Source organism: Eschscholzia californica, unplaced genomic scaffold, assembly GCF_041429995.1.
Source record: "Eschscholzia californica isolate CP2 unplaced genomic scaffold, dmEscCali1.0.p SCAF_5, whole genome shotgun sequence".
NCBI lineage: Eukaryota > Viridiplantae > Streptophyta > Magnoliopsida > Ranunculales > Papaveraceae > Eschscholzia > Eschscholzia californica.
In genome coordinates this window covers 19360095-19370908 of record NW_028238472.1, presented here as the reverse complement: position 1 = coordinate 19370908, position 10814 = coordinate 19360095, and the positions used below count along the sequence as shown (strand labels likewise).

The following is a 10814-nucleotide window of genomic DNA, read 5'->3' as shown; positions in this document are numbered from 1 at the left end:
TGTATTCAACCAGTGGATAAGGAGCACACGAAGAGGGAGTCTCTGAACTAGAAAGAATATAGTCAGCCAGATAAATAGGCGGACTCGTAACACGACTGGACCGTGTAGGATTATTAGGTAGCTCGGCGGGAGAGTCAAGTGGTGATGTAGCACTAGTGGTAGAAGACAGGGGAGATGCGGAAGCAGGAAAGTCTGGAGAAGATGCAATATCAGAAGAATCTATAGGCACCTCTACAACAGATGGTGAAGATAAATCTTTGCTGGAATCAAAGGGAGTCATATGCTCAACAAAAGCAGGAGGCGAGGACTCTATAAAAGCAAACGAGGAGAACAACCGAAGGCGAAGGCGAGGACTCAACCAAAAGTGGAGGTGGAAAGATATCGGATCGTGGCGGAGACAGAAAAGTGTGGAGGGAAGCACAAGGTCATCCAAAATACTCAGAGGAGTAAAACTTTCCGAGTCAGATGAACAGTTGTAACCGGCTCAAAAGGAAATTTATTTTCAAAAAAAGTGATATTTCCAGAGTCATAAAGGGTTTTAGTCTCTAGGTCATAAATGGTGTAACCCTTTTTTCCATAAGGGTACCCGACAAAGAATCTTTGCGCTCGCATATGAGTAAAGCACAAACACCCGAAAACACGGAGGGTCGAGTAGTCTGGTGGAGTGTCATATAAAACCTCATAATGTGACTTACGAAATAAAATCGGAGTTCACATCTAATCAATTAAGTGATTTTTCGTTTTTTAACACTCACCTCAATAACTGAGGGGGAAGTTAGCTTGAAATGCAACGCACAAGCGACATCCAACAAGTATCTTATTTTACGTTTAACAATTCCATTTTGTTGTGGAGTATTAGTTCAACTGCACTGATGGATAATACCATTACAATGAAACCAAGATTGTAAATCATAATGAGAAATTCAGCTCCATTGTCGGAACTTAAAATCTGAACAGGGCAGGTGGATGTTGTCGACGAATCAGAAGATATGGATTGTATAGTATTTTGATATTGTTTAATTGTAAAATTTAAAAAAAAAAATATTCGAAATATTTCTTAGTCTCGGACTTGGACTGCATAAAACACGCCAAAAGGTATGTGGAAAATCATCAACCGAGGTGGGAAAGTATCGCTTATTTGTGATTGAAGGAACGGGAAAGGGTCCCTAAATGTCAGCATGAACTAACAGAAGTACTTTTATGAAAAGGCAATTTCGATTGTTTTCTCGTAAGACAAATTGTGCAGTCATGCGAGGAGCCGAAGCGAGTAAAATAAAAATGCTAATAAGTGTTTGAGATGATCCAAACTACGATGTCCCAGTTGACAGTGCCAAATGTTAAGCGGCTTATGTAGAGTAAGTGTTGTAAATTTATATATGGCGTAAAATGTACAGGTCACCAACCTCATCAGCATGTCAAATCTAACGAATCGTCAAGATGTTTGTAAAGACACATTGAGAAGATGAGAATGTCGCAAGACATTGTAAAGATTTGCATAATTATCGTACAAAAATGAGATTGAATTAAAAAGTTGGAATGTGGTAAAAATTATGTAAGGAGACATGAAAAACCACCTTAGTCTTATGTTTAACCCAAAATGTGCTTCCGTCTGGGATTTGAACATAAAACGATAGAGGAACGAGTTCATATTAATTGAAATTCTTTAAAGAAAAACATATGTGGTCGGAAGCACCACTGTCAATAATCCACAAAGTAGGATTGATCGAAAGAATAGTTTCTAAACGAAGAGTTGTAGTCGTAGGGCTAGGGTCATCAATATTTGTACTCGAAAAAAAGTATCTTTCTCAATGAGAGAGGAGGAATATAAATCAGGCAGGGGTTGGAAAAATTTGTTGAAAGACTTGAGAAAATAAATTTTAAGAATTGTGTGATGAAACTATGTAGCAGTATTTTTTAAAAGAGAATTGTGGTTGGTAAAACCAAAAGGCCGACACTTTGAGAAAATAAGAAAAAAAAATTTAGGTGCAAAGACTTTGATAAAAGATGGTCAACTTTTGTTGACCAATTTATTTCTAAACTTTTCTGGGGAAATAATATTGACATAATATTTCTTTTTTTGCTTTTTCTTTTTGTTTCTCCCATTTCCATTTTTTTCCACTCCGGTTATTGGTCGCCGATAAACGACCATTGCTGGCAACCTTTAGTTTCTTTTTCCAATCTCTCTTCCTTGACTCCCTCAGTCTCTCCCCTCCTCTTCTCTTAATCTAGTTGTTTTGGCAAAGGAAATCGACACTAGTTTGGGGGCACCCCTTCACCCGATTAAAGAAACAAACTGGTGGATTGTAACACCCCTATTCTCTATATATATATCAAATTAGGTGGAAATAACAAAAACTCTATGTCAATTTGGGGTTGGGCCTAATATGAAGAGTAAGTTAGTGTGGGCTTGAGCATCATAAAAATAGAAGTGGGTTAGAAGAAAAACTAGGGCTGCTTGAGTTAATTATATAAAAAGGGGTCTAGAGCTCTTTTTGTAGATCTAGAACAAAACTTAGAGAGAGAAAGAGAAATGGTATTCTTTGGAGAAGATTTTGATGAATAAGTTGAAGAAATCTATGTATTGTTTATGTTATGGTTAGTATATCTTCAACAAGCCACTCTTAGTGAATGAAGAATGGATAAAGAAGAAAAGAGGTAGAGATGGAGTTCTCTAGAGAGAGAAAGAGGCATGATTGTGGTCTTGATGTCATCTAAGGCAAAAGAGGTAGATTTCTTATCTCCTAATTCTTTTGTAGGCTTTTTCAATTGATTCCATGATAGGTTTAGTATTGTTAATCACATAAAGTTCTATAAAGAATGATTGAATGATTTAGATATTAGTTCTATCTTGAATTCCATAAAATATCTATATAGGACAATGTTTTGATCTAACTTCAAAATTAGATCTGGATTGATTGGTAATGAATCTAGGTGTCTATCTTATATGGTTGGAAAGGTCTGTTTGTCTAGTTTCTATTGGTTCAAACGATGAGTTAATTGGAGTTCCGAGCGAAAAGTTACGATAGTTTTCGTACGAGGTGTCAGAGCAGTCCCTATTGTATTTTTGTCTAGATTAAAAGTAAATCTGGTACTGATTGATAATGAATCTCGGTGTGTATCTTATATGGTTGGAAAGGTCTGTTTGTCTACTTTCTATTGGTTCAAACGGATAGTTAATTGGAGTTCCGAGCGAGGAGTTATAATAGTTTTCGTACGAGGTGTCACAGCAGTCCCTACTGTATTTCGGTGTAGATTAAAATTAGATCTGGTATTGATTGGTAATGAATCTCGATGTGTATCTTATATGATTGGAAAGGTTTGTTTGTCTACTTTCTAGTGGTTCAAACAGTGAGTTAATTGAAGTTCCGAGTGAGGAGTTATAATGGTTTTTGTACTAGGTGTCGCTACAATCTCCAATGAACGAATTGATTGAGATAATTCACATGGTTTCTATTCTTTAAGCAATGTATTTCCTAGGTATATGATACCTTATATTGGTGAGTCTATATTTGTTAATGTTATTGTTATTTGTTTGTTTAAAGTTGTGATCCACGTGGAGATCTATTATGAGTATCATCCATTTTGATTTGTCATGTGTTGTTGGCTTGAATGGTTTGGTGAACTTGTTTGTAATTCTTTATTAGAGCCAATATTTGTGGTGTGATGCTATTATGATTGTATGATGCTATTATGTGTGTGATGCGATGGATGTGATGGAGGGTTGAATGAGTTTATGTGGTTGGTTCGACCCTCTCTACCGGAAGTGATGTAGGTATGGAGCGTATGGGGTCGGCGCTAACACAATGGATGACCTTGTGGGCCATACTCTCATTCGACTTATGTTTGTTGTATGATGCTATGATGTGATGGAGGGTTGAATGAGTTTATGTGGTTGATTCGACCCTCTCTACCGGAGGTGATGTAGGTATGGAGCGTATGGGGTCGGCGCTAACACAATGGATGACCTTGTGGGCCACACTCTCATTCAACTTACGTTTGTTGTATGATGCTATTATGTGTGTGATGTGATGGAGGGTTGTATGAGTTTATGTGGTTGGTTCGACCCTCTCTACCGGAGGTGATGTAGGTATGGAGCGTATAGGGTCGGCGCTAACACAATGGATGACCTTGTGGGCCACACTCTCATTCGACTTATGTTTGTTGTATGATGCTATTATGTGTGTGATGTGATGGAGGGTTGTATGAGTTTATGTGGTTGGTTCGACCCTCTCTACCGGAAGTGATGTAGGTATGGAGCGTATGGGGCGCTAACACAATGGATGACCTTGTGGGCCACACTCTCATTCGACTTATGTTTGTTGTATGATGCTATTATGTGTGTGATGTGATGGAGGGTTGTATGAGTTTATGTGGTTGGTTCGACCCTCTCTACCGGATGTGATCGAGGTATGGAGCGTATGGGGTCGGCGCTAACACAATGGATGATCTTGTGGACCACACTCCCATACAACGTGGACACTAACTTGTCATATCATTCGACGAGAGTTGGATGATTGTGTCTTTTGGCATAATGTTTTGTCGACTTAATTGTCAAGTTAGGGTTTTATAAAGGTCTAGCTTGGTGAATAGTGTGATCTGTTTATATCTATTGAAAAGGAGAAAGATTATTATCACGAGAGTTAATATTGGATTAGAATACGAGGACGTTGAAAGCCTAATAACCAAGAACATAAGTTACTAATTTCTACATGCGTGTGGTAAATCTCGTTGTATTATGTTAGTTGTCACGTTAAATTTCAGATAACGCTAATAATGAATATGAATGAAATACTTCCTTGATTGGGGATTGAGCTTGCCTACCCGAGACTTAGGTTTGAGGAAATCTACTGCAGTTAGGTTTTAACCCAGCTATTTCATTTTTCAGGTATTGTTTGTGCACTCATGGTAGGCGTCGCTCGTGGATCCAGTTTGAAGGTCTCAAATCTTCGATTTCAAGGCGGCTTGAGATTTAGGATTTGGGGCGTTACATGGATCTCGTGAACTTGCTACCATAGTTGTTTTTTTTTTTGATGAGAGATGCTACAATAGTTGTTAAAGATATCCTTATAAAATCTAAAGTTGGAACAGTTGTTGCACAAAAATCACTTGAATCTGTTGGTGAAGCAATTGATGATCTCTGAACCACTCATTGGAAAGGAACAACTGAGATTATTGCTCAAGGTAAAATTACCCGTCCTAGAATAATCTTCTTCTAATAATCCGTTGATTACTACTCCTTTGAGCACAAATGTTATAGTAGATTTGGATTACAACTAGATGATGCTAGGCTTATAAGTAGAGGATGCTTGGGCTAATCTTTTAGATAGTGGTTTCTTTTCTAGAACCTAAACCCCATTCCTAGACGAAAATAGAGAAATATGTAGACTGGACTCTGATGGCTTGGTAGCAAAATTTGATGTAACAATGAAAATACAAGGAAAGACATGAAAGAAGAGAAAATATATAAAAATAGAGGTGTTCGTGGCTAGAGGTAGTGGAAGGAGATGAGTAGAAAGAAGAAGATGATTTGTTTCCCCTTAAAATTTTGTATCCCGGAAAATTTATTAAAATTTACAATTGATCTTAAAATTTTGTACCCCGAAAATTTTTCTTATTTTCCCAAAGTGATGGCCAACCAGAAAGGTCAAAAGTGGGTAAAATAGTAACAAAAGTATGTTATCGTGTCTAAAGTCGACAAGGAAATAATTGTCGTAATGCCAAAAAATTAGATGATAAGTAACAACCAGAATGAAACTGTCATGGTAAATGTCCACTAGTGATCCATTGTCTGAAAGAAGGTGTTCAAATTTGACACAAATATAAAAATAAAAAAACAAAATTGATGTCATAAGTGTAGTCAACATGAGATTCATTAGAGACGTGCAAGGAATAGAAGTGCGTCAGTAATTGACTTAAGAAATGGCAAGAAAAGAAATGGTGCAATGTGTATAATTGATGGTTCTATAGTGGTCAGAAACTGTGGGAATAAATGGTGAAAAGGATGTTTGCAACAATACGCTTAGTGTTGCAGAAAACAAAGATAATTTAAGAATCGTCACGAATAATGTGTAATGCAGCCAACTATGTAGCCGGGAAAATGGAACTTTGACAAGTGAGAAAAGAATTTCGAAAAGGTTTGGAGATACGACTCTGGTGATGTCTGAGTTAGAAAGTGCGATGGGACAAGATCGAAAATAGGTTTATAGTCGGTCGTGAATCTAAGAAAGAAAGGGTCGTCGGAATCAAGGGAGAGCTCTCGGTTTTGTCAAAACTAATGGAGAGCTTTGGGTCTCGGCGGAATAAGGAAATCAAGAGAGACAGGCGCCAAAAACGACTAGAGGTCTCTCGATTGTTGGAACAAATATGGGCAGCGGAAGTGGCGGCATAGTTTATCAGCGGTAGGGAAACCTTAATGGCAAAGACGAAGCTCTGTGATGTGCGATTTCAGACCTGGGTGAGGACTGAGGATGATACTGGGTTGGGTAAATGTGTTGAGCCTAAGAGAGGTAAACATCTCCGTGCTGCTTATAGACAAAATTAGGTCATATACACGTCTGAAAACTGGCTTAATAAGTTGAGTCCAAAAGAGTTAAAACTCTTGGTGGTGCCTACAGACGAAATTTGGTCAGGAAAAATAAACTAAAGGCTATAGTCGTCTGAAACAGAGTAAGTATGATCATATAGTAGTCCAGATTTGATCAAAATTGAAAAAAACGATAATAAAACTAAAAAGACTGACCTTCGAGTGCAGATTAAGAAAAGCTTATTTTTTTTTTTGTTTTTTTTTTTTGAAATACAAATAACATTAATCATCAAGGTTACAAGGTTTTGTTCCTAAAGTACTCTGTCCGAAACAGAATACGAATAAAAGTTAACTTGTAACGAATTTAACAATGTAGGGGTTAAAACTCAATAACTTAAAAGTCAAGGAGTAACGCGGAAGCCGCTAGATTATGTGCCTCTGAATTGCAAGATCTCGGGCAGTAGCACAGATGCGCATCCACTTGACACGTGAGTTGCCTCAGCTCGTTAATATCATATTCAAGTCTCCAGGGCACCTCCGAATCAACGGACGAGATTAACTCTAAGAGGACCTTTGCATCACCCTCTATATAAAACGAATCCAGCCCTAATTCCGCCGCAAGCTCCATTCCTTCTCTAAATCCCTTCAACTCGCTATCCATGGCCGATTTAGGGTTTAAGCGTTTCCTTCTTGATCCCAACATGCAACCTGCCGAATCCCTTGCTATAGCCGCACATGAAGCTTTTTCATATGTGAACGCACCATCAAAGTTGATTTTAACCGATCCCATCGGAGGAGGACACCACTGAGTTTGCTGCAAAGTTTCATTTGAAGTTAAGTTAATAGATGGAGTAAGATTATACCTTAAGTTTTGCTTCGTGGTCCACCAACATCTTGGTAGGTCCGGCTTTTTGTTGTTGAAATGAAGATCATTTCGTTGTTTCCACCACTCCCACATAAGCTGAGTAATACCATTCCATACTTCATCATTATTCTCATTTTGTGTTAAGATCTGCTTCAAATAGTTTACTGGTTCCAAAGTTTGTTGATGAGAGTCCATTAATCCAGTAATATTAATCAGATCTTTGTATTTTTTGCAGCTACCAAAGAGATGGTCTACTGTTTCTACCTCTTCTTCTTCACACATTATACAATACTGAGGTAAGTGTTGAAGGAATGTTCCTATTTTACCTAAGGTTGGTATACCATCATGTATAAGTTTCCATATAAAGTTCTGCACCTGTGGTATCATATTAGTCTTCTTCCAAAACTTATTCCATGGGAAATTGTGAGCTTGATCCGATAGAATTGGATTTGATTTTATAACCTTATAGTATGATTTGGGAGTAAATTTTCCTGTCGGAGTCGGCTTCCAAATCAATTTATCTTGTTGATAGTGAAGAGGTATAGGAATATTTAGGATTGCCTCTTTTGTTGCCTCGTCAAAATGACTTGTGATGATTTCTTCATTCCAACTTCTGGTTTCCTGCATAATTAGATCAGCCACCCAACATATGTTTGGTGGGAGATCACTGATAATGATAGGCTTGTGGTTTGTAATATCAGGAATCCAAGGATCGGACTTAATTTTGATAGAAGTCCCATCACCAATTTTCCACATCACATTTTGTTTCATAACATTTTTGGTCTTCATAATAGCCCTCCAGAAGGATGACTTAGATTGCACATTAGTTTCCTCCCAAAAATCATCTGTAGTAACATATTTTGATTTGAGTAGTTGCACCCATGTGGAATTCGGTTGAGTAAGTAATCTCCAAGTCATCTTAGCAATGATCGATTCATTTACCTCTTGAATTGATCTAATTCCCAATCCACCCTTGTTCTTCGGGCTAGTAATGATATCCCACCTGATAAAGTGAAATTTTTTTTCTCCCTGGTTTTGGCCCCACCAAAAGTCCTTTTCTATTTTTTCTAGTTGGTTTATAATATTAACTGGTAACACTTGATAGCTACATGGATACGTACAAAATGATGCTAAAACAGATTTAATTAGAACAGTACGACCAGCCTGTGACACTATCTTATTTTTCCAACCTGTCAAAGAGTTTTTAAATTTGTCTACTAACCATGTATGACTTTGGATTCTGTTACCTTTCTTGAGGATAAGAGCTCCCAAATATTTTGCCTCATTTGTCATTGCCGGAGCATTGAGTTTGTTGGTGAATTCCGTCTTGATTGCTATGGGAACTCCTTTGCTAAAGAAAATGGATGACTTCGAGAAGTTGACCTGCTGTCCTGAGAAGCTTTCATAAATTTCCATTAAAAGTAATATTGTATTAAGATTATTATTTGTTGCTTCTCCAAACAAAATCAGATCATCGGCAAAGAGCAAGTGAGAAATGCTTGGGCTCGATCGATTGATTTTGTAGCCAGTGTATAACCCTTGATTTACATAATGAGAAATTAAGAGCGAGAGTGACTGGGAGGTTAGGATAAATAGATAAGGGGAGAGAGGGCATCCCTGACGAAGCCCTCTAGATGCCTTAAAATCCCCTTCAAGCCTACCATTTATTTGAATTTTAAAACTAGCCGAATTAATGCACGATAAAATGAGGCTAAGTATCGTTCCTCGGAATCCAGTGGCTTTAAGGACTTTTTCCAGAAAATCCCAACTCACTCGGTCATAGGCCTTAGCCATGTCCATTTTAAGAGAAAAGGCCCCTTTTTTTGTAGTAGATTTGCTCATAGAATGTAATAGTTCCTGGGTTATTACAATATTGTCCATAATTTGTCGATTTGGTACAAATGCATTTTGTGTCCACATTATGCATTCCTCTAAGTACGGTCGAATTCTATTGGCTATCAGTTTTGTGATGAGTTTATACACCGAATTGCATAAGGCAATAGGCCTGAACTCAGTGGCCATACTCGGATTTCTTACCTTCGGAATTAAGGCGACAGTTGTTAAGTTGAGGGAAGGATCAATAGTACCTGAATTAAAGATGGATTGAATATAAGATATCAGCTCAGACCCTATTACCTCCCAATTGTGTTGAAAGAAAAGCTTATTGACGATAAGAAATCCAAATGATATCGAGAAATAAAATAAGCCCTTATGCTCGTGATACCATGTGAAAGTAATAACTCCATAACAAACAAACGGTATTCTTTACTGGTCATTGAAACTAAATTTATAGACTTTACAATAAGCGAAAATAACATAATTAAGAATTACAGGAATGGAAAGTATAATTACGAAGATAGGAAGATACTAATCTTAATTACAAAGAATATTTAAGTATTTTGGAAGGTTTGATTGCTAATATCTTCTTTCTAAGATTACGTCATCAAACAGTTTAACTATTTGCTTGAGTATCTAATCCAAAAACTCTCGAAGTTACGAGTCCAATTCATGGTTGGGGTGGAATCCATCACTATTAACTCATGTTAAGTGGGGTATAAATAAAGTGAAGTAGAAATGGGCTTTCATATAGCCTTAACTCCTTAAGGATCTTTCTCTTGTCTTTAGGGCCTATGATGATGGTAGTTAGAGGCAGGGGCGGCCCTTCATAAGGACCCGTGGGGACACGGACCCAGAGTTACGTGTATTCTCTTCTAGAGTGCACAAAGTTAAAGTGTTTGTGATGATATATTGTTGTCAAATATAGTCAAACACGTGAGTTTGACACAAAATAGGGCTTGACCACTTGGTTGAACAATGGTATTCTAGACTCTTTTTTTTTTTTTTTGAACTATGGTATTCTAGACTTGGTTGACAGGGGTTCAAAACTCCCCACTAGTTGGTTTTACTTTATTTTATTTTTTTAAATACTTTGCTTTAATATTTTGCCCTTAATTTTTTTCCGCTTATACTTTTTTAATCAACATGCCATCTTGGGAGTATTTCTTTCTCTCCATATAATTTTATGTTCTATTTTTGTCTTTGACTTTCTTAATGCATCTTCTATCTCTAACTTTTATCTCTCCTTAACTTCTTTAACTAACATAAATTACGAGATCTTTAACTAGCGAAGGGACTTTTTATACATATTTTTCTTATGTAATTTAAATAGTATGACTAATTATCTATATTGAGATTATTATTAAAATAATTAACATGTTAGTCCCATGCACTTCGGTGAGAATGTCCTCATAACATATACGGGTTACTAATTTGAACACCACATAAATTTTGGACAATTTACCTATGACTCAATAATTTATGTAATCTCTGCATAACCGCTTTCCTAAGTAAACCTTCCAAGGATCTTCATTGCTTCTCCGGCGAAGGGTCCTCCATTCGCCGGATTCCCTTTCTTCGTTCTAAATA

General features: G+C 37.2%; 1 long non-coding RNA gene across 1 annotated transcript; it reads left to right on the top strand.

Annotated features, from left to right (window-relative positions):
• The first annotated feature begins 2496 nt into the window (after positions 1-2496).
• LOC147537674 (uncharacterized) lies at positions 2497-10387 on the top strand. Its single transcript, XR_015225465.1, has 4 exons — positions 2497-2725; positions 4886-5181; positions 7624-7684; positions 8646-10387. It is a non-coding gene; the product is annotated as an uncharacterized LOC147537674 (long non-coding RNA).
• The last annotated feature ends 427 nt before the right edge of the window (positions 10388-10814 follow it).